Source organism: Lampetra fluviatilis, chromosome 57 (assembly GCF_964198595.1).
Source record: "Lampetra fluviatilis chromosome 57, kcLamFluv1.1, whole genome shotgun sequence".
NCBI classification, from domain to species: Eukaryota; Metazoa; Chordata; class Hyperoartia; order Petromyzontiformes; family Petromyzontidae; genus Lampetra; species Lampetra fluviatilis.
In genome coordinates, this window is record NC_136331.1 from 7,005,402 (window position 1) to 7,032,998 (window position 27,597).

Here is a 27,597-nt window from a genome sequence, read left to right on the forward strand (position 1 = left end):
GGGGGAGGGGGCGTGGAGCGGGGGGGGGACTGCCACTCCAGGATGGGTTGTGGGGGGGTCCCTCCACATTTAGAATTAACATCCACGCGTTTAGAGTATTTGGCTGCTTCTAGACATTTCCACACGATGATGATGACGATAAGCCACTCCGTTGAGCAATCATTTGTGATATCCAGGTCGCTTCTGCAAAAAGAACCGCATAGCCCAGTGTGGCCTTAGCTGGTAAAATAACACAAACTAAAAAAACAGATTCAAATAGAGTAGGGCAATAAAGTGCCACTCTAGGCGTGTGGGTGGCGGTGGAGGCGGTTGCAAAGGTCTAGTGACAGGGCCTTGTCCCTACCAGTGCATCCTAGAAATAAACGAAACTATATTTTATTTTAGCAAGTAGCGCCCACTCACGCTTATAGAGCTCTTTTTGCAGAAGGAACCTGGCCAACGAAGTGACCATGTGGACATTTATAGTCGACAAACACTCGAAACGCATGTTGATTTTACATTCGGAGGGGGGATAACCAGAACCCCGAGAAAAAAAAATCCACGCGACCATGGGGAAAGAGAGAGTAAGAGAGACACACACACACACCGCAAACTCCAAATACTGGGTGCTTCAACACAATGTTAACACTTGTGAGAATTTGCAACAACGCCACGAGAAATGTTGTGCCTCCGGGTTTCTGGAGACTACCTGGAGAAGATCCCAGGCACGCGTTGACAATGATGGCGAACAAGTGGGAGACTTTCGATTTAAAGCTTTCGTGACTGCAGGGATTCATCTTCTTGGTTCTTTCGGTAAAGTCACGTAGAAGGGAAATAATAAAATAATAAAAATAAAACATAATAAAATAATTATCACGACGTTTCGGCCACAACGCAAGCAGCCGTCATCAGGTGCAGACCAGGTCTGTCGGGGAGACAGCGTCTGAATGAATGTCTCCCCGACAGACCTGGTCTTCACCTGAGGACGGCTGCTTGCGTTGTGGCCGAAACGTCGTGAGAATTATTGTATCATGTTTTATTTTCATTATTTTATTATTTACCTTCTACGTGACTTTACCGAAAGAACCAAGAAGATAAGTGGGAGACTCTTTGACTTTCTGAAGCTATTAACGTGACATTTGTTATCACGTTACAGCGTATTACTATGCATTTCTTTTCCCATTAAAAACGACAGTCCCATCAATAAAAGCGTTCACATTTTAGTTTTTGTTTCAAGCACCCCGTACACAACGGGGAAATCGAAGCCCACGAACTTCCACCGTGCAACGCACCAGCCGAGCGAGGAGAAACACTCTTTGGTTCTTTCGGTAAAGTCACGTAGAATGTTTAAAAAAATAATACGACATTTCGATTGCAACACAAGCAACCGTCATCAGGTAGAACTAAATTTGAGAGATAGACAAAAACACAGACACGGAGACACACAGACAGACACACAAGCAGAGAGAGACAACACAGATACACAGAGAGAGAGACTCACAACATAGACACACAGACAGACACACAAGCAGAGAGAGACAACACAGAGGCACACAGACAGAGACACACAACATAGACACACAGACAGACACACACACAGAGACACACAGAGAGAAACACACAACATAGACACACAGACAGACACACAAGCAGAGAGAGACAACACAGAGGCACACAGACAGAGACACACAACATAGACACACAGACAGACACACACACAGAGACACACAGAGAGAAACACACAACATAGACACACAGACAGACACACAAGCAGAGAGAGACAACACAGAGACACACAGGCAGAGACACACAACATAGACACACAAACAGACACACAAGCAGAGAGAGACAACACAGCCACACAGAGAGAGACACACAACATAGACACACACACAGACTCACAAGCAGAGAGAGACAACACAGATACACACACAGACAGAGACACACAACATAGTCACACAGAGACCCACATGCCTCTGTATCGAGGCCTTAAATAGACAGACGGTGGGGGTGGGGGGTTGTTCACGAAAGCTTCAAATCAAGTTTGAGTAGAAACACCCATCGTCCCCCAAGTCCACCGCGTTGGCACCGCGAGCCTCACCTGCCGATGAGCAAAAACTCGCCGACGGCTCCCAGGTGTCGCATGGCGATGAGCAGCCCACGCACGGTCATGCCCTCGCAGAAGCAGACCACCACGTGCGTCTTGGGCACCTGCGCGCGCAGCTGCTCCACCAGGCGCTCGAAGTTGCTCTCCTCGGCGTTGCTGTAGATTTTGTCGGCGTAGGCGATGCAGATGCCCGCGTCGTCCGCCAGCTTGCGGAACGCCTGCATGCCACTCTCACCGTAGTTTCCTGCCCCGACGGGACCCAACGATAGGTGGGTGGGGGGGGGGGGGAGGGGGGGGGTAAGGTCAGCACAAGGAGGTCATGGGGTCACGTGGTCGTAGGGGTCACGCGAGCTGGAAGGACACGCGAGGGGAGGATGTCACGGGGTCGCGCAGGTCACAGCCTCGGCGGTGATTCGGGAATCGTCTTCTGCTGCGTGGAATCAGAATGTGTGTTTATACTGGAGGAGAAATCCGATGAGCTGCAAAGCTCTTTATCACAGATGTCCAGTAGGTGCGGGTAACAACGTTACAGCAAAGAAAAATACGGCGGAGCGAGGGGGTGGGGGGTAGAGTTTGAATCATGTGGAGAAGGGAGCTCAGATGTAGCTCTGTGGTAGCCGCTTCCGCGGGACGTTCTCTAATAACACGGATGGGCCGCCGTGCTTTGCGAGAGACCGTCTCTCTCTCTCTCTCTCCAGGCTCCCGACGAGTTCCAATGGGGCGATGAGAAGACGGCTGAGGATTTATACTCTTTGTTTTTTCGGTAAAGTCACGTAGGTAAAAAAGTTAAATTAAAATTAATAAAAATAAAGTAAGGCTGAGGATTTTACTCCGGGCGAGTGGCAAATTGCAGGATCAGACATTCTGGGGGTGGGTGGGCGGATGGGTGGCTGGGTGGGTCGAGTTTCGCAACAGTGGGATTGCCCTTCCGTTCCTGCTCCTGCCACTGATGGTGCCGCGGCTCGGTCTGATCAGATTCCACCATCCGGCCTCCACCGGGCGCCAAATCCGAGCAGTCGACTGCACTGAGGTCTCGCTGCGGATGTGCAATGATTGTTTCTGCCAACTCGGCACGGTGCCACCCCCCCCCGCCGCCACTCCTTCAAATTGGCTTCCCTCTCCCTTACCCCCCTCCTCCCTTACCCCCCTTCTCCCCCCTCTCCACCCCCCCACCCTTACCCCCCTCTCGTTAACCCCCTTTTACTTCCTCCCGTACCCTCCTCTCCCCCCCCTCCCTTACCCCCCCCCATTCCCCGCTCTCCCTTAGCCCCCTTCTCTACCCTCTCCCCCTCCCCTCCCTTACCCCCTCTCTCCCTCCCCTCCCTTACCCCCCTCTCCCTCCCCCAACCCCCCTCTCCCCCTCCCTTACCCCCCTTCTCCCCTCTCTTCCCCCTCTCTTACCCCCCTTTCCCCCTCCTTGACTCCCCTTTCCCCCTCCCTTATCCCCCTTCCCTTACTCCCCTCTCCCCCTCCCTTACCCCCCTCCCACCCCGCCACCGTCCCCCCCCCCCCCCCTGTCTCAGTGCAGCGGGGGGGGGGGGGATAGTCGCGAGCGTCGCACGTTCAATTGCGCAGCTTCCGAGCGGTGATCAATGCAGATTCGATTGCCGAGTCGGCGCTTTCCTTCGGCTCGCCACGAAAAGGTCGCGCGAAAGGTCAGCGGATTTTGTTTTGGGCAGATTAAGGGGGAGGGAGGAGGAGCAGGGAGGAGGAGGAGGAAGGAGGAAGGAGGGAGGAGGAGGAGGGAGGAGGAGGAGGGAGGAGGAGGGAACAGGGTGGAGGAGGAGGAGGCGACCCCCCTGTTTTTGAGCGTTCTGCTCGGGCAAACGGAATGAAGTGGCCCACGCAATTACGCGTTTTGTTGTTGCTGTTGTTGCCGTTGTATCGCCGAGCCCAGATCCACTCATTTCCCCCTTTCATCTCTCTCTCACTCCTCCCTCCAGGCGAACTCTGCGCCTGCCGCTCGCTGCCTTTGGCTCCGGGCTGCCTTCTCTGCCGCGGAGAATTTTGCACCAAATTCCCGCAGCCCGCAAGCCCGTCCATCTCCCTGCGACGCACTTGAAATCAACGTTGCACGTTGATTTCAGTGGGAGCCACTCTCCTCCTCCCATCCCTCGCCCCCACCGACGCCGCTTCTGTCCACTCATCGGTTAATGGAGTAAATGGGTTTGACGCAGTTCGTCTCTGTTAAGGGCTATGCGGGGGATCATTGTCTTTTAAAACAGAACCAAAGAGCAATCCAATATCAACACGTCGGACGGAAAGGACAGCCACCGTGGAGGAGACGGAGCAACGGAAGCATCTTGCGAGCAGGATCGTGACGGATGGCGGTGGCGATGGTGGTGGCGTCTGGTGGAGTACCTCCACCGTCCAGCAGTGGATTGACCTTGGCCGGCGACGATGACGACGACAACGACGAGGGGGACCGCGCAGACGTCGCGTTAATCCCGGGGAAGGAGACCGACTGCTCTCGTCTTGCGCCACACGCATCGTGGTGGCAGTGGTGGCGGTGGTGGTGATTAATGACCGCTCACCTCCGCTGTAATTTCCTAAAAACACCCCCAGCCCACCCCCCCATACCGACTCCTGCTCAGGTCACCCACTTACGGTGACGTGGATTATTTAGCGCCTTGTCATGTTTCACACCGCACCCCCCAACGCATCTTGGAACGCCGCACTCTCCTAAGAAGACAAAGATCCAGCCCCCCCCCCCTGTATAGCCCGCAACAGACTGCTGGAGCAAGTGCTGTTAGCGAGTGTCAGCACCCTGTGAAGGCCTGCACTGTGGCACACGAGGGGGTGCGTGGGCAAAGCCCCATGCCCGGCCGCCTTTGTCTACACATCGCACCATTCAATTCGCAAGACCTGTACTGTGACGCGTGGTCGGTAACCACGCGGTCGTTCGCAACGCAGCACTTTGAATCATTTGTATTTCTAAATTAGCAAAACAACAACAACAACAAATGCGTGGAGATAAAATGCACGCTTGGAATAATATTGGAGAGAGCTTTTGCCCACAATTTTGCCTTTTTTTTAAGAAGCTCGGGAAATTGGCTGGGAATCATCAGCGAGTTGTCGATGCTCGTGTTTGGTGGGCGTGGTGCCACTTGCCACGGATAGCACACACACACAAAGACAAAGATCCCCCCGTATAGCCTGAACAGACTGTTGGGGCAAGTGCTGTTAGTGAGTAGCACCTATGAAGGCTGACACGGCACACGAGTGGCCAGAACCACGCCTTTGTCTCCCGCGTGGGGATGTTTCCTCACCGCACCAGATACTCATTCGAGACTGAGTCGATGTAGGGGAGGCCCAGGGCAGGTTCAGGTAATCGTCACTTGGTGTTGAGCGGGAATCGAAATCTGGTCTCGACCGGGTTCGTAGCGCGGCGCGCTAACCACTACGCTGCCGCTCCCCCCCATCCACACACACACAGGCTCATGTCCCCCCCGTACCCCCACCCCCCACCTAGGGTCACACTTCTTTAAGTGATTGCACCAAAGATTTTTGCATTGTGGGAACAACTCCCAGAATGCACAGCCGAGGGATGTTGTCGAGGCCGCTTTTGTGACGCCACGTCGCTATTGGCGTTAGGGCACGTGGCGTGCGGGGCACGTGGCGTGCGGGGCACGTGGCGTGCGGGGCACGTGGCGTGCGGGGCACGTGGCGTGCGGGGCACGTAGCGTATGAGACACGTGGTGGTCTCGATTCGGAATGTACTCCGGGACATCGCGCTTTCTCTCCATATCTGTCTCTCCGCTTAAAAAAAACCAAAGGAATGAAACTATTTCATTTTGTACACGTTCCATCAGCCACGACTGCCGTATGAGAGTGATCGATTTAGTTTTTTTTTTGTATATTCAGCAGTTAGCAGTGTCTGATATAATTCGAACCGAAAAACAACAACGCTGGACCGGTTTTGACAATCGCTGTCTCGTCAGCAAGAGTTGAGGCTTGCCTAAAAATATATAAAAATCAATACCAATGCAAGTCAACCGCCAGATTTTTATAGGCGAGAATATGGGAACTAGATATGGGTACGAGCACTGATTTGTTTAAATTTATTGCTTAAGGCAAAATATGAAATGAAGCCGGGGGATGGGTGGTTGGCGTTGTCGTGGGGTGAGGGGGGTGGGAGAGGTAAAATAAATAAAATCTGAGCAGCGTAGATGCAGTAACAATAAATTAGATTAGTGCTGTCAGTCGCATCAATAAAACACGCACGTACTGAATAAAATGAGTGAATCCCCTGTGTGAATTGAGCCAGGCGAGCGAGCGAGCGAGTGAGCGGGGCGGGCGAATGAACTGAACGACTGAATGAACTGGATGGATGAATGAGGGAAGGGACCATACATTTGCATGAGAGGAGCGTTCCTCTCTTTCTCCGCGCAAAGAGGAAGACTCAATAACAATTACGCGGATGGTAAATTGGTGCTTCAAAGGAGCGGCGGCGCCGCGGTTGCGGGAGATGATAAATAAATTGAAAGAACCGGGCGAAGAGAAACCCCCCTCCTTCGCAGTTTTGGGGCAATTAATGCTGCTGCAGGGAGAGTGATGGGGTGGGGGTCACAGGGGGAGTGGGGGTGGGCATCCAAGGAAGGAGCATACGCCGAGGATTTTATTATTGAGAGCGATCGGAGGGCTGTGATGCTAGCGGCAGTCAAAGAGAAACGCAAAGCCTCCTCCATCCTCCATCCATTCATCATCCTCCATCCTTCCTCCCGCTCCTTTGACGCGGCTCCTTCCGTGGTCGAGATGCAGGCGACGCGGGTTTGAGGCCGCATCGCGCGGTTATTGAATTTGGGGGAAACCCGATTTTATTTATTTTAAATAAAAATAACCCCCCCACCCCCACTAGCCCGCCCGCCCGTCCGCCACCCACCCCACCCAGGTCAGACGGGGGAGGAGAAGACTCACGCAGGTAGGTTGACAACCCACCTGGTGGACACCTGGCAGCCCCGGCCCAAACAGAAATAACCAATGCGCTCGTGGATTGAGATCAAATGTAAGAGCACCTCCCGCCCGCCAACGAAACGCTCTGCGTGCCGTCCAAACTGCGTTGGGAGCGCTTCTCTGTGTGACCGGTGAGCAACTGTACCTGGGTTGGAATCGGAGTCAGCAATTGGGGTAAATCGTCACGGCCACATTGGCGACGTGGCTTAGGGTGTCGGGCCAGAGCCCCTTCGTGTTCGACGTTCTAACCCCGACCCTCCCAGGGATTGGGTACCATCACCGGTGTCGTCATCTGCAGTCATGATCAACCGACGGCTGGGGGAAGGTCTCGCCTAACCATCGCCATCTCGTGCAGGGTCACATTGCTGGGGTGGCGGCGGTGGGGGGGGGAGTGAAGGGAGTGGGGTGGGGGCGGGTAGATTGAGGGGGGGGGTGATGTGGGGGAAGGGTGAACGCCCAGCCCAGTTTGTCTTTCTCAAAGTCGCCATAGTTCTCAGCTGAGGACAGCGTTGAATTAATATAAAATTGGGCACAAATCAAAACGAACACACACGTACAGCCCCGTAGCTCGTAGCAATGCATGTCAGCTGTTGCCCTGGGATGTCCCATAAGGTGTGTGCTGCGCTACGAACCCGGTGACCCGAGTTCGATTCCCGTTCACGGCCAACACCAGTGACGATTATCTGAACCGGTCCTGCGCCTCTCCTAGGTCGACTCGGCCTCAAATGAGTATCTGGTGCGGTGAGTAAACATCGACACTCGGGAGACAAAGGCGACCGGGCGTGGTGCTGGCCACCCACAGCCTCGTGTGCCGTGTCGGCCTTCATAGGTGCTACTCGCTAACAGCACTTGCCCCAACAATCTGTTCAGGCTATATGGGGGATCTTTGTCTTTGTGTGTGTGCTATACGTGGCACGTGGCACCACGCCCACCAACTACAAGCATCGACAACTCGCTGATGATTCCCAGCCAGTCCCATGTTTCCTTTAAAAAAAAAGACAAAATTGTGGGCAAAAGCTCTCCCCAATATAAATTCCAAGCGCGCATTTAATCTCCACGCATTTGTTCTTTTTGTTGTTGCTAATTTAGAAAATGAAAAAAATGTTCCACGTGTTGCGTTGCTAACGACCGCGTGGTCACCACCCACGCGTCACAGCACAGGTCGTGAGAATTAAATGACCACCCCACCCCTCTCCCCACCCCCCACCCCCTCGCCCTCAAACCTCTCGCTCGCCCGAGCCACTCCATGGCCCCGTGAGCCGCGGTGCAGTTGCACCGCCTGCACACCCGACAGCCCGGCCACACTGGTGGCAGGTGAAGGCGATTTGACGAGTTGACCGTCACTGGCAAGCCCAGGCGACGCTCGCGCCGCGACAGCCGTTTTGGTAGATTTTAGTTTTCACACCTGATGACGATTGCTTGTGTTGCAATCGAAACGTCGTGAGACTTTTATTGTTTTATGTTTTTTTCTTATTTTATTGTTTCCCTTCTACGTGACTTTACCGAAAGAACCAAGAATATGAATCCCTGCAGTCACGAAAGCTTTAAATCGAATATTTTATTTTGTTTAGTCTGAGTCACGCTGCCATGTCGGCGCACACGAGGTGCGTGGTGTGATCACGTGTGCACTCATGCTGTGTGATCACGTGTGCACTGTGTGTGCCATGTACTCTAATGATGCTGTGTGTACACGTGTGCACTGTGTGTGCGTTGTATCTTACTGATGCTGTGTGTACACGTGTGCACTGTGTGTGCCATGTCCCCTACTCATGCTGTGTGTACACGTGTGCTCTGTGTGTGCGTTGTAGCCTACACATGCTGTGTGTACACGTGTGCACTGTGTGTGCATTGCGCCATACTCATGCTGTGTGTACACGTGTACACTGTGTGTGCATTGTGCCCTACTGATGCTGTGTGTACACGTGTGCACTGTGTGTGCGTTGTGCCCTACTCATGCTGTGTGTGCACGTGTGTACTGTGGGTGATGCACAGACGTGTACGCGGTGTGTAATGCACAGACGTATACTCGATGAGCGATGCACACGTGTGTACTCTATGGGTGATGCCCACTGAACACGCGTGCACTCTCCAGACGATGCGTGTACACTCGATACGCACACACACACACACACGCATGTGAATATATAACACGCGTGTATCGCATGCACGCGCGCACACACACACGTCTCACTCATATTGGCGATCATGACCGAGTGATGCAATATCTAATTACGTTCTCGAAGGTAATAGGCGAGATGAAAATTGGCAAGATAATAGTTCACCCTTTGCTTATAACTAAAATAAATAAATATATACCCCTAAGAACATTTTCTCCCTTTTTCACATTTGAGCTTCCCCGCACAATGTAAGGTCTAGATGTTGATGTTGGTTTCATTCGGAGAGTGCAAACTCAGCTTTAGACGCTGCATTGCTTCCACTCACGCGCTCGACGCTTTACAAATGTACGGGACCCGTCACTGCCATTGCCACAATTAGTGAACCAAGAAACTTGCCCCCACCGCCTCCCCCGCCGAAGGTGACGATAAAGGTGACGGATAGCGGTGACTCGTAATGCACATTCACAGAACGCGCGTGTGTGTGTGTCTGTGTGTGTGTCTGTGTGTGTGTGTGTGTGCGTGTGTGTGTGTCTGCGTGTGTGCGTGTGTGTGTGTGTGCGTGTGTGTGTCTGCGTGTGCGTGTCTGTGTATGTGTCTGTGTGCGTGTGTCTGTGTGCGTGTCTGTGTGTGTCTGTGTGTGTCTGTGTGTGCGTCTGTGTGTGTGTCTGTGTGTGTGTCTGTGTGTGCGTGTCTGTGTGTGCGTGTCTGTGTGTGTGTGTATGTGTGTGTGTCTGTGTGTGTCTGTGTGTGTGTATCTGTGTGTGCGTGTGTGTGTCTGCGAGTGTGTGTCTGCGTGTGTGTCTGTGTGCGTGTGTGTGTCTGCGTGTGTGTCTGTGTGCGTGTGTGTGTCTGCGTGTGTGTGTCTGCGTGTGTGCGTCTGCGTATGTGTGTCTGTGTGTGTCTGTGTATGTCTGTCTGTGTGTCTGTGTGTGTGTGTCTGTGTTTCTATGTGTGTGTGTCTGTCTGTGTGTGTCTGTGTGTGTGTCTATGTGTGCGTGTGTCTGTGTGTGTGTGTCTGTATGTGTGTGTGTGTGTGTCTCTGTGTGTCTGTGTGTGTGTGTGGTGAGCGGTGGTGCAGCGGTTAGCACTGCGCTACGAACCCAGCGACACGAGTTCGAATCCCGCTCACGGCCAACACCGGTGACGATTATCTGAACCGGTCCTGGGCCTCCCCTAGGTCGACTCAGCCTCAAATGAGTACCTGGTGCGATGAGTGAACATCGCCGGGCGTGGTGTTGGCCACCCACCCCCTTGTGTGCCGTGCCGGCCTTTATAGGTGCTCGCTAACAGCACTTGCCCTTACAGTCTGTTAAGGCTATATGGGGGATCTTTGTATTTGTCTGTGTGTGATGAGCGGTGATGCAGCGGTTAGCGCTACGCTGCGCTACGAACCCAGCGACCCGAGTTCAATTCCCGCTTACGACCAACACCGGTGACGATTATCTGAATCGGTCCTGGGCCTCCCCTAGGTCGACTCAGCCTCAAATGAGTAGCCCGGTGCGGTGAGTAGTAAACATCGCCACTGCGGGAGACGAAAACGGCCGGACGTGGTGTTGGCCACCCACCCACCCCCTCGTGTGCCGTGCCGGCCTTCATAGGTTCTGCTGCTATTCGCAAAACAGCACTTGCCCCAGCAGTCTGCTGAGGTCTTTACGGGGGATCTTTGTCTTTATTGGCCGGTAATGTAAACGGTCACAGCGGATAATCAGCGCCCATTTAGCGAGATAAAGGTTAATGCAGACATCGCTGGGAGTCAATTACCGCAGAACGCCACGGCAAACACGGAGCAGCTCGTATCTCTACAACCCACGCCGCGCGTGGTAGTGTGTGTGTGTGTGCCACGTCACGTGTTAGTGTGTAGGTGTGTGTGTGTGTGTACCACGTCACGTGGTAGTGTGTCGGTGTGTGTGTGCCACGCCGCGTGTTAGTGTGTAGGTGTGTGTGTTTGTGTGCGTGCGTATGTGCGTGTGCGTGCGTGCATGTGCGTGCGTGCGTGTGCCATTCTCTGCTAAGCAGTTTTTCGTGCGGAGCGGTGGCGCAGCGGTTAGGGCGCCTGACTGCGAACCCGGCGCCCCGAGTTCGATTATATCTGAACCGGTCCTGGGCTTCCCCTAGGTCGATTCATCCTCAAAAAATCGCCACTGTAGGTGCTACTCGCGAACAAGCACTTGCCCCCAGCAGTATGTAAAGCCTATACGGGTCATCTTTGTCTTTGACCGAGGACAGATCCTCTTTGCAATTTTCATCCCGTCACCTCTCCCCACCACCCCCAAGCTATTATAATAACACAACAGGAATATCTTGATTTGAAGCTTTCGTGACTGCAGGAATTCACATTCTTTGGGTCTTTCGGTAAAGCCACGTGGATAGAAAAAAAACAAATATCACGACGTTTCGATCGCAACACAAGCAATCGTCATCAAGTGAAAAAAACACATTTCGCGCTATCTAACGTGGCTTTACCGAAAGACCCAAATAATATGAATAACCTTGCTCAATTGAAACAAAAAAAGTGCTAACTAATCTCGATCACCGCCAACTTTGACAATCTTGCCGTTGCGCGTTTTGCTTGCCCCCGTTCCCACCCCACCACCCTTTTCGCGTCGCGGCGTCTGATGCCCTCTGCTCATCGAGACGGACACCCCGAATGGACACGACGAGATGCCCCCCAAAGAGGGCGCCTTGGAGGGAGGAGATTCGTGTAGCCGAGCGGAGCCTCACTGACGAGACGTTGACCTGAACGAGGGCGCGGGGGGGGATGGCTTGTCTGTTGTTGTTGTTGTTGTTGTTTTAATCATGTTGGGTTTGACTATCTGCCTGGGGAGGAGACGGTTCGGCAGAGGCGGCGGAAACACGAACTGAAAAGTGCGTGCGGCAAAACTGATGAATGAGAGGGAGAGGCACGCTTAACAACTTACATTGAGAGACAGAATGGGGGACACACACACACGGACATACGCCGCTTATGGATGATTAATGAGATTTACATTTTTCTTCATTGTGATAATTAAATATGTAAACGTGCGCTGCGGTTTTGATGTAACACGTTTAAAACGCGTGGAGTCTACGCCAGTCTTCAGTCGACTGGGTGAAACGTGGGGCCAGGTTTTTGCTCACTTCTGGCCAACTGGCCCTGCAATACTTAATACTGGAAGTGAGAATGAATGAAACGGCGAATCGGAGGGGGGCGACTGCCGATGGGCAAACATCATTGCGGAGTGAAAACGCGTCCGAGAGAGACAGACAGAGAGAGAGAGTACGTACACCGAGGAAATGGAGCGATGATTTGAAGCTCGCTTGTACATGCTAGGTGGATTGGTAAGTTATATTGTGAGGAGCGGTGGTGTAGCGGTGGGCGCTACGCTGCGCTATGAACCCAGCAGAGACCAGTTTGATTCCCGCTCACGGCCAACACCCAGCGACGATTACCTGAACCGGTCCTGGGCCTCCCCTAGGTCGACTCAGCCTCAAATTAGTATCCGGTGCTGTGTGTAAACATGGCGACTGGGGAGACGAAAGCGGTCGGGCGTGGTGCTGACCACCCACTCCCTCGTGTGCCATTCCTGCCTTCATAGGTGCTCGCGAACTGCCCTTACCCCTAACAGTCTGTTAAGGCTATACGGGGGCATCTTTGTCTTTGTCTGAAGTTATATTACACGGCAGGCAACGGATTGGTGAGGCGTTCACCCAGCAGTGGATTGGTCGTGGCTGATGATTTCTCATTGTAAATCACGTGACTGCCTCACGTATAAATGCCCGTTTTATACGGTGTACATTATCTATCTTATAAAATAAAGACAAAGATCCCCGAAAAGCCTTAACAGACTGTTGGGGCAAATGCCGCTAGCGAGCACCTATGAAGACCGGAACGGCACACTAGGGGGTGGTTGGCCAGCACCACGCCCGGCCGCCTTTGTCTCCCCAGTCGCGATGCTTACATATCGCACCAGTTGCTCATTTGAGGCTTAGTCGACCTAGGGCAGGCCCAGGACCGGTTCAGATAATTGTCACCGGTGTTGGCCGTGAGCGGGAATCGAACTCGGGTTTCCCAAGTTTGTAGCGCAGCGCGCTAACCGCTACACCACCGCCCCCCCCACACGCACGTGTACAGATAGACCCTTTTGTAAATATACTGCTTGGGTAGTGTGTGGGTTCGGGGTGTTTATTTTACCATACTTCTAGATTTGAAGCTTTCGTGACTGCAAGGATTCATACTCTTAGGTTTTTTCGGTAAAGTCACGGAGGTAAAAATAATAATAATAAATGAAAATAAATCAATTAAATCACGACGTTTCGGAGGCAACACAAGCTTCCGAAAAAACATAAGATTATTAACCACACTTCACCACGCCAGTCAGTGCGGCGAGTGGAGACTCGGTTGGCAGATAAACTCGGCACTGCCTCTCCACCCCCCCCCCCTTCTTTCCCACCCACCACCCTCGTGAAACGCGTTCGCCCGCACAATCCGAGCCACCTCAAGTCGAGCCATCGACGGTGGCCCACACTGTTGGCGAGGAGAAGGCCCCCCTCGCTGGACCACTCGAGACTCGTTTTCGAGAGGGTCCTACCGAGTTTGTCGCAGCCACTTTCGATGCTGCCGCTGCTGCTGCAGCTGCGTGGGCGATCCCCAAATCGAGAAGCCCTTGAAGGTAATTCTTGGAGCATTTGGGAATGTTTCGGCCAACAATAACCGGTTGTAATGCATTGTTCATTTTGTTGTTGTTCAGCTGTGGGAGGAGGACGAAATTGGAGAACCCGGAGGAAATCCATGTGGTACAAAGGGAGGGATCACGCTGATTTGCACGCAGAAAGGCGCCCGGATTGGGGAATCGAACCCAGACTCTTCTTGCTACCAGGCTCACGTGTCACCACCGCGCTGCCGCTACCCGCTGCTGCCCTTAACCATCCGTAGCACCTCAAACTCCTGCTCCAGCCATCGGCCGATGAAGACCGCAACATCATCATCAGCACCAACAACATCACCACCAACAACAACATCATCAACACCACCAACAAAATCAACAGCACCACCAACCACCAACAACACCACCAACAACATCAACACCACCAACAACATCATCAATACCACCAACAACATCAACACCACCACCGCCAACAACTTCAACACCACCAATACCACTACAACCGCTATTCGACACTAATTGACGGTGACGTCACCCCGGCTGTCTGTGCCAGGCCAGGTGCACTTTGAGGCCACGTGAAGACTTCACGTGGCCTCCAGGTGTGTACTGAACTCCGCGACTACGGCACCAATCAATCCGAAATCGGTGCTACTCCGCGATGTCGAAACGCCAAACATCAGCATACAAAAATCCTGATGTGAAGCTTTCGTGACTGCAGGAATCCATACTCTTTGGTTCTTTCGGTAAAGTCACGTAGGTAGAAAAAGAAAATAAATGTGACAATATTATTTTTTATTTTATTTTTCTACCTACGTGACTTTACCGAACCAAAAAGTATATTTCAAAAATACGCTATCCAAATATTCAACTCGGAATAGTGCATCGCGTTCAGCTCATCGAGATGAGTCGATTGCCGCATCGCCGACCATCGACAAACTAAAAATGATTGCATCACGGACATTATGCAAGAGCCGGGGTACTCTGGTCACCCCGGGGTACTGCCATAAGATTCAAGTGTCGAAGGCTCGCTGACAGGAGGAGGTCACGGGACAGACCAGGCAGGTGCCATGGGTTAGCTGACTGAGATGATCGGTAGATGCACCACCAGCTGTACACCCCACTGTGCCATCAACACCACCATCAACAACATCAAAACATCAACAACAACACCACCATCAACATCAACAACACCGCCGCCACCACCAAGAAGATGAGAAGGAGGAGGTCCACCCACCTTCCGTGTGCACGGCCGACACGTAGGTCCAATTGTACTTCCTCACTATGTCCAGCATGGCCTTGGCCTGCAGCGTGTCGAGGGCACCACCCTCATGAAGTACTTGTAGTGGGATCTTGTCGCTCAGGTCCTTGCTGGTGGCCGAGTAGGCGATCTGTGGGATGTTGAGAGCTGCAGGAGGTTCTGCACCTGGATGGCCATCGAGCTGGAGCCGGCCCGATCAGACCAACGATGGGCCTCTTCAAACTTGGCGGCGCTGCGATGCAGCGAGCGGCTGCAGCTGCGGCGGTGGCGGTAACGGGACCGCTCAGACGGGCTCCCCCGTGGCTCGCGTGTCCGTCACCGCGGCCTCCGACGACGTCGTCCCCCTCCGCCCGAGGTGAGCGAGTCCCTGATGAACTCGATGCTCTGCTCGAGCGCCACGGCCGAGTGCCAGCACGAGTCCCTGATCTCGCAGCCGAGTGTGATGCCGGGCAGCAGCGCGGGGTCGGCGTTGATGCGCTCCAGGGTGTGGAACATCGCCTCCACCCGCTGGATGCCGTACTGCTCGCGGATCTCGCCGCACTTGCGCTCCGACACCTTGTCGGCGGGGGTTGGTGGTGCACCGAGAAGAGGCGCCGATGATGATGTCGCCGTCCTTGCGGGCGACCACGCGGCGAGCCGGCGAAGCGTGGGCGCCGAAGGGTCCCAGAAGCCACCGGCGGTAGTCCACGTGTCCTCCTGCTGCTGCTGCTGCTTCATCATCACCACCACCGCCGTCGCCGCCGTCGTCATCATCGTAATCACCGTCGCCTCCTCCTCCTCGTCCACCCCCCTCGTCGTCCGTCACGCATGTCGCGGCGGATGAGGAGGGACGGTCGTCCCGAGCCACAGCGCGAGGAAGAGAGAGGAGGCGGGCGACAGCGCGCGCATCTTAATCCGAGTGCGGAGCGCGCGGCGCGCGCAGAGGAGCGGCGGCGAGAGACGCAGCGGAGCCGGGCGCGGTAATGTCACGGACGGGAGGAGGAGGAGGAGGTGGTGGGGGGGTGGGTTGGTGGGGGTTGGGAACAGGGGGGGGGGGCCGGGAGCGACCTTCACCGGAGACGAGAGGCTGCGTGGAGCGCACAGAGACGCGCGCGAGAGTGTTTACCCCTCCCAGAGAGAGAGAGAGGAGAGAGAGAGACGGTGTTCGCTCTCTCTCGCACGCGCGCTCTCTCCCTCTCTCTTCCAGAGAGAGAGAGGGCGATACGCGTGTTGTCTCCTCATCACCCTCTCTCTCTCTCTCTCCCTCCCAAAGACGCGTCTTCGTCCTCCACGCTCTGTCGTGATGTGTGTTACTGTGTGTGGGTGTGTGCGCGAATGTGTGTGTGTCTGTGTAGAGAGCGGTTGTGTAGTGGTTAGCGCCCTGCATTACAAACTGGCGAGCCGAGTTCAATTCCCGCTCACGGCCAACACCTGTGACGATTATCTGGGCCTCCCATAGGTCGACTCAAATGAGTAGCTGGTGCCGTGTGTAAGCATCGCCACTAGGGAGACAAAGGCGGCCGGCCGTGGCGTTGGCCACCCACCACCTGGCGTGCCGTCCCTCCGCCCCCCTCTCCCGCCCCCTCCACTCAACCCCCCTCCACTCAGCGCCCCCTCCGCCCCTCCCCCCCTCCCCTCTCTCCTCCGCCCCCCCCCTCTCCCCTCCGCCCCCCCCTCTCCCCTCCGTCTCCCCTCCGCCCCCCCTCCGCCCCCCCCTCTCCCCTCCGCCCCCCCCTCTCCCCTGCGCCCCCCCTCTCCCCTCTGCCTCCCCTCCGCCCCCCCTCTCCCCTCCGCCCCCCCCTCTCCCGTCCGCACGAACACCCCTCCCCCGCTCCTCCTCCACCCCGGCCCCCGCCGCCCCCCCCCCTCGCCCCCAAACTCCTGGAGAGAATATTTCAGAATGTCTATCCTCTCTCGATACATCCTCCCACCTTTAACTTGCAGAGAGACCAAGAGAAGATCCAGAATGACTCTCCCCTCTCCTCCCTACGTCCTCCCACCTTTAACTTGCAGAGAGACCAAGAGAAGATCCAGAATGACTCTCCCCTCTCCTCCCTACGTCCTCCCACCTTTAACTTGCAGAGAGACCAAGAGAATATCCAGAATGACTCTCCCCTCTCCTCCCTACGTCCTCCCACCTTTAACTTGCAGAGAGACCAAGAAAAGATCCAGAATGACTCTCCCCTCTCCCTACCTCCTGCCACCTTTAACTTCAAGCGAAGGGGGTCATTTGAGCTGCCCGCGCCTATCTGATGAGGCAATTGCGAGCGCTGTTACGCAATCAATGCGTGTTTGCGTTTAATTAGCGGTGCCATTAGGTATCGGTGGCCACGAGAAGCCTCTCGGCCGATTGCGTGTGTCTACGTGTGTCTGCGTGTTTGTGCGTGCCAACAGTGTGTGTGTGTGTGATTGTGTCTGCTTGTGTCTGTGCATCTTTGTCCCTGTGCGTGCATCTGCATGTCTGTGAGTGCCTGTGCGTGTGTGTGCGTGCGTGTCTGTGCGTGCGTCTGCGTGTCTCTGAGTGCCTGTGCGTGTGTGTGCGTGTCTGTGCGTGCGTCTGCATGTCTGTGAGTGCCTGTGCGTGTGTGTGTGTGTGTGCGTGTGGGTGCGTGCGCCTGCGTGTCTGTGCGTGTGGGTGCGTGCGCCTGCGTGTCTGTGAGTGCCTGTGCGTGTGCGTGCGTGCGTCTGCGTGTCTGTGCGTCGGTGCGGAGTGGTGGCGTAGCGGTTAGCGCTCCGCGATAGAACTTGACCACCCAAGTTCCATTTCCGCTCAAGGCCAAACCCAGTGACGATTATATGAACCGGTCTCGGGCCTCCCCTAGGTCGGCCCAGCCTCAAATGAGTACCTGGTGTTGTGTGTAAACATCGCCACAGGGTAGACAAAGGCGGTCGGGCTTGGTGCTAACCACCCTCCCCCTCGCGTGACGTGCCGGCCTTTATAGGTGCTTGCTAACAGCACTTGCCTCTCCAGTCTGTTGAAGGCTATGCGGGGGTTCTTTGTCTTTGTTGTGTGTTCGTCGCCTCGTCTGCGGTGGCTTTGTTCGAGTGACACGGTTATCGATCAGCGCGAGGCCGAGCGAGCGACGCGGGGAATTACAATGGGTCACTCTGATAGTCACTCCTGAGTCACTCCTGAGTCACCCATTAGAGTCACCTCTCCTATGAAGATTCTCGTCCCACCTCGCACTCCTTCGCCAGCTCATCCCAAGCAGCATTCCGCGAGGGGAGCAACTTTAAAACGATTAATCGGATAACGTAATCGATTATATACGCTCAATATAAATGTCACCTGTACGAACAAGGCGGAGTGAGACGCAGCACAGGCGAGACAGAGAGAACAAGACAGCACGGGGTGGAGAGGACACCGGGCACCTGGGCTAGACTGGGGGTGTGAGTGTTTTGGGGGTGTGAGTGGGGGTGTGAGTGTGGGTGGGGGTGTGAGTGGGGGTGTGAGTGTGTTGGGGGTGTGAGTGTGGTGTGAGTGGGGTGTGGGTGTGAGTGTGTTGGGGGTGGGGGTGTGAGTTTGGGTTGGGGTGTGAGTTTGAGTGGGGGTGTGAGTGTGGGTGTGAATGTGGTGTGAGTGGGGGTGTGAGTGTGTTGGGGGTGTGAGTGTGGTGTGAGTGGGGGTGTGAGTGTGGGTGGGGGTGTGATGTGGGTGTGAGTGTGATGTGGGTGTGAGTGTGGGTGTGAGTGTGGCGTGGGTGTGAGTGTGGTGCGAGTGTGGTGTGAGTGGGGTGTGAGTGTGATGTGGGTGTGAGTGTGAGTGGGGTGTGAGTGTGTTGAGGCTGCGAGGGGACGCGTTGTTGATGTTCGTCGTTCGTGCAACCTTCATCCCTGGCGCAGGCACCGCCGCGATGATTGCGATCGAGCACCGCTCATTCCACTTCACCTCCATCAATTAATCACGCTGCGTTCCCAGTAATTACAGGCAGGTGAGAGGCAATCAAAGTGGGGGGGGGGGGGGGGGGGTCGTCTGTTGAAGGGGAGACCCGCGGTTCGGAAATGAGAGGCCGAGAGGGTCTGGAGCTTCGTCGTCAGTGGCGCGGCCTGGCGTGCGGCAAAGTCATTGAATGGCGTGAAGACGCCAAGCGCCACGTGTGTGAGGCACGTGTGCCATGCGCGATTATCTATCATGGCGCATATCGTGACGGCGGATGGGCGCGGCGACACGGGCGCGCTGGAGGGGAGAGTAGAATGGGATGAGAGGGGAGAGGTAGGAGAGTGCGTGGAGGGGAGTAGAGTGAGATGAGAGGCAGGAGAGTGCGTGGAGGGGAGTAGAGTGAGATGAGAGGGGAGAGGCAGGAGAGTGCGTGGAGGAGAGTGAGATGAGAGGTAGGAGAGTGCGTGGAGGGGAGAGTAGAGTGCGATGAGAGGGGAGAGGTAGGAGAGTGCGTGGAGGGGAGTAGAGTGAGATGAGAGGGGAGAGGTAGGAGAGTGCATGGAGGGGAGTAGAGTGAGATGAGAGGGGAGAGGTAGGAGAGTGCGTGGAGGGAGTGGAGTGGGGTAGAGTGAGATGAGAGGTAGGAGAGCGCGTGGAGGAGAGTAGAGTGAGATGAGAGGGGGGAATGTGTGGAGTGGAGTAGAGTGAGATGAGAGGTAGGAGAGTGCGTGGAGGGGAGTAGAGTGAGATGAGAGGGGAGAGGCAGGAGAGCGCGTGGAGGGGAGTAGAGTGAGATGAGAGGGGAGAGGCAGGAGAGTGCGTGGAGGAGAGTAGAGTGAGATGAGAGGGGAGAGGCAGGAGAGTGCGTGGAGGAGAGTAGAGTGAGATGAGAGGGCAGAAGTAAGACAGTGCCCTAATTCAGTAATCCACCTAATCACGTTACCACTGTTGACTTCCCACAAAGTGCTACTAATTTTATCGATCCCCGGAGGGACGATGAGCCGAGTCAACCCCCTCCCACCCCTCCGCACCACGACCGAGGTGCACCCCTGCCAGGCAATACCACGGCGAGCCACGCGTCCAACTAGATTCGGGTCGTCGCCTGAACTACCGCGCGTCAAATAATCCCCGCGCCCCCCGAACTGACTTAACGACCCCATTGTTAGTAACGCCTTGTCTTAGCCGCATACACCACCACCACAGCCCTCCTCCTCCCCCACTGCCCCCCATACAAATTAACCCCATTAAACCGTGCGCAATCATAATCCCTTATTCGATGTAAGCCGCACGGACGCACTCTGCTGGCGCCGGTTTGCCCGGAGCGGCATTGTTGTTGTTCTTATGTTTTTTTCGGTAAAGTCACGTGGGTAAAAAATTACAATTAAAATTTATAAAAGTAAAATAAAATAAAAATCACGACGTTTCGGAGGCAACACAAGATTCCGTCATCAGGTGTGTGTTGCCTCCGAAACGTCGTGATTTTAATTTTATTTTTTATTTTACTTTACTTTTATGAATTTAAATTGTATTTTTTTACCTACGTGACTTTACCGAAAAAACCTAAGAATATGAATCCTTGCAGTCACAAAGGCTTAAAATCTAGAATTGTTGTTGTTGTTGCTGGTTTTATCCAGGATGTTTCTGTTGCGCGCAGTCGCTTTAAGATGTTCTACGTTCATCTTTTGTTTGTTGCTGTTGCACCCGACTCAAGAGCCGCATGGCTCACAGGGCTATACCTAATAAATTAAACTTGAAACTTGAAACGGCACTGGACTCGACTGCGCGCGGGCAAATCGCCGCTGAACGTAGCTCGTGGCGGGTTCATGGTGATGACCACGTGCGAAGGAGCCCTTTGAGGCTGCAGCAAGGCGCTGGGAGAGCTCCCTGGCTGTGGCGACCCAGGGATTGAGCAGCCGGTGATGTAAGCGACCGAACAATGCATTCGGTCGAGAACGAGGTTGCCTTTGAACTCAAATCGAATTTATATTTATATATCGAGAGAGAGAGAGAGGGGGGCCCTTCAATCATGGCGCTTTGACGCAGATTGCAAAACGATGGCGGAATGGAATGGTGGAGTGTGCCAGGGGCGTTCATGGATTGAGGAACGAGTGTATGTGTGTGTGTATGTGTGTACGTTGAACTTCTTTCGCACCGGACGTAGCCAACGGTGCTAATCGGGGGTGCGGCGGGGGAAGGGCAACAATAAAAGGCACAAATCAGTTCTAAAGAAACACGTTTTCAATCGAGATTATTTAAAAGTGCACAGTTCCCAGTGGCTTTCTAAAATTGGAAGGAAGAGCGTTCCAGACGGCCGCAGAAGCGCATCTGAAAGCGCGCGATGATGCGGTGATCACGAAAGGGTAGGGAAGGGGCGAGGGGAGGGAAGAGAATGGCCAATAGAGCAGAGGTGATGCTATAAAAGAGGTATATGGGCAGTGTTGAGTCTATGGGTAGTGTTGAGTCTATGGGCAGTGTTGAGTCTATGGGCAGTGTTGAGTCCATGGGCAGTGTTTAGTCCATGGGCAGTGTTGAGTCTGAGCAGTGCTGAGTCTATGGGCAGTGTTGAGTCTATGGGCAGTGTTGAGTCCATGGGCAGTGTTGAGTCTGAGCAGTGTTGAGTCTATGGGCAGTGTTGAGTCTATGGTAGCAGTGTTGAGTCTATGGGTAGTGTTGAGTCTATGGGCAGTGTTGAGTCTATGGGCAGTGTTGAGTATATGGGCAGTGTTGAGTCTATGGGCAGTGTTGAGTCTATGGGCAGTGTTGAGTCTATGGGCAGTGTTGAGTCCATGGGCAGTGTTGAGTCTATGGGCAGTGTTGAGTCTATGGGTAGTGTTGAGTCTATGTGCAGTGTTGAGTCTATGGGCAGTGTTGAGTCCATGGGCAGTGTTGAGTCTATGGGCAGTGTTGAGTCTATGGGCAGTGTTGAGTCTATGGGCAGTGTTGAGTCCATGGGTAGTGTTAAGTCTGAGCAGTGTTGAGTATATGGGCAGTGTTGAGTCTATGGGCAGTGTTGAGTCTATGGGCAGTGTTGAGTCCATGGGTAGTGTTGAGTCTGAGCAGTGTTGAGTCTATGGGCAGTGTTGAGTCTATGGGTAGTGTTGAGTCTATGGGCAGTGCTGCGTCTATGGACAATATTGAGTCTATGGGCAGTGTTGAGTCCATGGACAGTGTTGAGTCTATGGGCAGTGTTGAGTCTATGGGCAGTGTTGAGTCCATGGGTAGTGTTGAGTCTGAGCAGTGTTGAGTCTATGGGCAGTGTTGAGTCTATGGGCAGTGTTGAGTCTATGGGCAGTGTTGAGTCCATGGGTAGTGTTGAGTCTGAGCAGTGTTGAGTCTATGGGCAGTGTTGAGTCTATGGGTAGTGTTGAGTCTATGGGCAGTGCTGCGTCTATGGACAATATTGAGTCTATGGGCAGTGTTGAGTCCATGGACAGTGTTGAGTCTATGGGCAGTGTTGAGTCTATAGGGCAGTGTTGAATCTATGGGCAGTGTTGAGTCTATTGTGCAGTGTTGAGTCTATGGGCAATGTTGAGTATATTTGGACCGGGACACCAACTGGAGCTTTATAGCTAATCGGATTCCTCCAGTATAACTACATATTCTGATTCTCTTGCGAATGGCGTCACGGGATCTTTAATGCCCCACTCCGAGTGAAGTGGGCTCGGTGCGTAAAAGTGTTTTGTTGTGGTTTCGGGTCAATGTACGAATTGCACACAAACGCACGGCGACAATTCACCCGTATCAGTAGTAGTATTAACCAGGGCGGCCGTGGGAAAGCGGAAGCCGCCAAAACACGCGCGACTCGCTTCCTCTGTGGGGTGGCGGTCTACCCCCCCCCCCACACCCTCCCCCGCCGTGTCACCGCCCCCAGAATTGACGACAACAACTGGTTGATTTGGCCGCCTTGACGATGTGAATCGACGAGCTGCACTGAGCCGTGGTCTCAAGGGACAAAAACCGCATTCACGGTGGGGATAACAGAGCAAGCGGGGGGGGGGGGGTGCGGGATGAGATGGATGATGCTCCGTTTGTATCCACGTCAAATCTCCTTTCGTCCGACGTCTGCGTGCCGGCTTTTGCAACAACAACAACAACACGGGCACCCATACATCTCAATATATCACACACATCAATGTATCACGCATACACGTCAATGTATCACGCATACATCTCAATGTATCACGCATACGTCTGAATGTATATGAAGGCGTTGTCGGCCAATTACTGAGTGCTTGCATTTGGGAGGAAACCGTGGCACCCGGTCAAAACCAACGCGTGCGAGTGAGGGGGAAACACGCTATCCCATATGGATGCAACAGGGTGGAGTTCAATATTTTTGCTGTTATCTCCTTCTCCAGGAGAGCCAGGGGCCATGGATGGTTCATCCAAGACAACAAGTGCGAAAACAAACAGGTACGAAACAGGCTTTTCAATTGACACACACTATTGTTTGCACTCAAAAGTTTGAAAATTAATTATTTGATCTCCACCAGAATCAATCAATTAATGCTGTGCTCAATGAAAGTGGATGGCTTCCTTTCGATGTTTCATTTTCTTGATGCAAGCCACCAACTTTTATTGAGCACATTAACATTTGATTAATGCTGGGGTCAAAATAATATATTTTCAAACTTTTAAGTACAAATAAAAGTGTGTGCATTGAAAAAACGAGTTTTTTGTATCTATTTTTTTTTATTATTAATCTTGTTCAAAAAACTATTTGCATATATAAACATTCGTTCTAAGATCTCAATCCAGACAATAACAATTGTTCATTATTGTATGGAAAATTCTAATCTATTTGAAATAGCGCACTCACATTTGTAGCACACAAAAAAAACACGCAAAGTGGTTCAGGATCGGCGAGACCTGGATCGGTTATTTAAATTAAATCTTGAATTGTCACGCGAGACGACTACGAGCCTATGTACACAATTTCAGCTCGCTTGGTCTCGTAGATCCGAAGATATTAAGCGTCAAAGATTTGAAAGAATATAAACAGACAGCAGTAGGACATGCTTTCCCACCTGATGACGGACGCTTGTGTTGCGCCCGAAACGTCGTTATTTAATTTAGTTATTTCCATTTAATTTATTTTTTACCTATGTGACTTTACCGAAAAAACAAAGAGTATGAATCCGTGCAGTCACGAAAGCTTCAAATCTAAAACAACACATGCTCTGATAATATCAAAACACCTGGAGTTGGTCAATCAGTTTCGAAGACAACGCAGATTTTACCAGAGCGTGTCTGTTTGCATGTTCACCACAACTGCCTTGGAAAATGAATCTATTTGGTGTTTGAAAATTTTAACACCCTGTCCAATTGCCAGAAAGGGTAAAACCTATTCTTATTCATCATATTTTGATACTAGCAAAAAAAGAGGTCTCCCATAATAGCAACAATTCCAATCTAGCGGGATCCTATATAGCGGGTATGTTCACATAAATGTGTTATTATTTCGATTTAAAGCTTTCGTGACTGCAGGGATTCATCTTCTTGGTTCTTTCGGTAAAGTCACGTAGAAGGGAAGTAATACAATAATAAAAATAAAACATAATAAAATAATTCTCACGACGTTTCGGCCACAACGCAAGCAGCCGTCCTCAGGTGAAGAACAGGTCTGTCGGAAAGACGCTGTCTTTGTATCACTCATACAGACTCTGTCTTTCCGACAGACCTGTTCTTCACCTGAGGACGGCTGCTTGCGTTGTGGCCGAAACGTCGTGAGAATTATTTTATTATGTTTTATTTTTATTATTGTATTATTCCCCTTCTACGTGACTTTAACGCAGTTATTACCAGAGCGTGTCTGTTTGCATGTTCACCACAACCGCCTTGTGTGCTTAATGCAGACTTGATGCCTTGGAAAATGAATCTATTTGGTGTTTGAAAATTTTAACACCTCCTGTCCAATTGCCAGAAAGGGTAAACCTATTCTTATTCATCATATTTTGATATTAGTAACAACAAAAAAGGTCTCCCATAATAGCAACAATTCCAATCTAGCGGGATCCTATATAGCGGCTATGTTCACGTAAATATGTTATTATCATCATCCATTTGTGCAAATGATTCACGTACGTATGTCGAAGTTCTTTCGCACGGCACGGAGCCGATCGGAGGTGCGGGGAATGGACAACAAACTCAACACAGACGCAGACACAAATGATAACTCTCTGACGTAAGCTTTGAATGGCGCGACGCGTCGCGCATAACGCAACACAATCACTCGGTTCGTTGTGGAGAATGTTAACCACAGAGATAAGCCGACAGCTGCTTGCCGCCTGCACACGTGCGCGTCCCTCGGCGTAGACATTAAATTAAAATTAGTTTTTTTTTCTTCTTCTTTCAAAGCAAAGGTGTGTCAATGGATGCATTGTCGTGATAACGAGTGAATGAATTCAGAGATATAGGCATATGGGTGAGTGAGTGAGTGAGTGGCTGGGTAGGTATGTGAATGAGTTAATGAATAGTGTGTGTGTGTGTGTGAATGGGTGAATGGATGATACCGGAGCGGTAGTGTAGCGGTTAGCGCTACGCTGCGCTACGAACCCGGTGACCCGAGTTCGATTTCCGATCACGGCCAACACCCAGTGATTAATTATTATCTGAACCGGTCCTAGGCCTCCCCTAGGTCGACTCAGTCCCAAATTAGTACCTGGTGCGGTCGGCCGTGGTGCTGGCCACCCATCCCCTCGCTATATGGGGGATCTTTGTCTTGTGAGCGAATGCATGAATGGGAGTTGAATTGATGAATAAATGAGGTAACGGTTGGATAGGTGAGGAAGTTGAATGGTCGGATGGAAGAACGCGAGAGCAAATGGATACGTTTATACGTGTTATGGATAGACGTGTGGAAGAGTGAATGAACACGCGGACGCGTGAGTCTGCGAGTGAATGGATGGGCACGATGAATGGTTGGCTGTATATGTGATTGCATGAATGAATGGATAGGCATGTGATTGAGTGAATGCATTGGTGGGCGTGCGAGTGAGTGAACGAGTAGGCATGTGAATGGGTGAAATAATTGAAAGGCATGCGAATGAATGGGCGCGTGAGCGAGTGAATTTGTGGACATGTGAATTCCTGAGTAAATTAATAGATAGGTACGTGAAGAGATGGTTGAATTAATGAATTGGCACGTGAACGAATGGTTGAATTAATGAATAGGCATGTGAACGAATGGTTGAAATAATGAATAGGCGCGTGAATGAATGGTTGAATTAATGAATATTCACGTGAACGAATGGTTTAATTAACGAATAGGCGCGTGAATGAATGGTTGAACTAATGAATATTCACGTGAACGAATGGTTTAATTAACGAATAGGCATGCGTACGAGTGAGTGAGTGAAGTGGCGAAGGGAACGAGTAGCCGGGGGTTCAGTCGAGGTCGCGTGCGTGTTGATGTCGACACCTGCTGGGCGTGTGAGCTGGCACAGCGCGCTCGCCTGCCGTTCGTGGGCAGGCTGTGCATTGTTTAGGGACGCGCGTGCGTGCGCGTGCGTGCGTGCGCGTGCGCGTGCGCGTGCCAACCGTCGCGTGAACGCCGCTGATCACTTTGACGCCTGCAAGGCACTCGCGGTCACTGCGCTTCTGGGCGTGGAGCGGCGACGCGGCGGTCAGCAACCCCCAAGCGACCCGATTGGCATCGACTCATCAACATGCGAGTGATTACCATTGTGGGGGTGGTGTCATATTGGAGGTGATATCATTGTGGGAGTGATTTCCTCGTGGGAGTGATCTCAATGTGTGGTTGATATCACTGTGGGAGTGATGTCATATTTGGGGTGGTATCATTGTGGAAGTGGTTATGTTTATGGGAATGATATCTTTGTGGGAGCGATTTCCTCGTGGGAGTGATCTCAATGTGTGGTTGATATCAATGTGGGAGTGATAACACGTGTGATATCAGTGCGTGGGTTATTTTTGGTTTCGCCATCCCACTTCCTTCACGAAGCAGCACGGACCAGCGTGGTGAAGTATGGTCAAAACAACCCCTCTGCGAGTGACACAGTGTGAGCAAGGCCTTCATCCAGCAGTGGATTGACAAAGGGCTGTAGAAGATGAATTTTTCATCTTCTTCATATTATCCAAATATTTCACCTTCATCGTATTACATTGTTGAATTAAGTGATTTACACGTAGAATAACAGATTGGATGCCATTATACATGCGAATTTATTTTCGTTTACAGACGTTATCTTAAGGTTGGATCTCAATCACGGTGTTATATTCGCTGCACTGAACAGCTGAGCGTTAAACCTCTCGCACAGCCCTCGAGAGGGCTCTCACCCAGATAAAAAATCCGCGAAGTAGCATCACTTGTGTAGTACGCTTACGGTGACTTTCAGACCGCATTCCATTATCTTCTTCTCTCCCCTCCTCTTTTCCGAACATAGATGGACTCGTCCATCTGGCCAACTGCCAAATCGCTGTCCGTGGTGCTGACGTTAAGAAAAAAAATCGTCACTTTTTTCACATTTTCTTGCCGTGGATTTCACACCTGATGACGATTGCTTGTGTTGCTGTCGAAACGTCGTGAGAATCTTATTGTTTTCAAATTTTATTATTTTATTATTTCCCTTCTACGTGACTTTACCGAAAGAACCAAGAATATGAATTCCTGCAGTCACGGAAGCTTTAAATCGAAATTTAACTTGTGTCGTGTCATAGCG

At 52.4% G+C, this 27,597-nt stretch overlaps 1 pseudogene across 1 annotated transcript in view; it reads right to left on the reverse strand.

Annotated features, from left to right (window-relative positions):
* Positions 1-15,945, reverse strand: part of LOC144950303 (metabotropic glutamate receptor 1-like) — a 119,917-nt pseudogene extending 103,972 nt beyond the window's left edge. Inside the window, exons 1-2 of the transcript XR_013640368.1 lie at positions 15,034-15,945; positions 2,081-2,330 (exon numbers count right to left, since the gene is read on the reverse strand). The product of XR_013640368.1 is annotated as a metabotropic glutamate receptor 1-like (transcript). The remainder of the gene's footprint in view (positions 1-2,080; positions 2,331-15,033) is intronic.
* Positions 15,946-27,597: the final 11,652 nt, after the last annotated feature.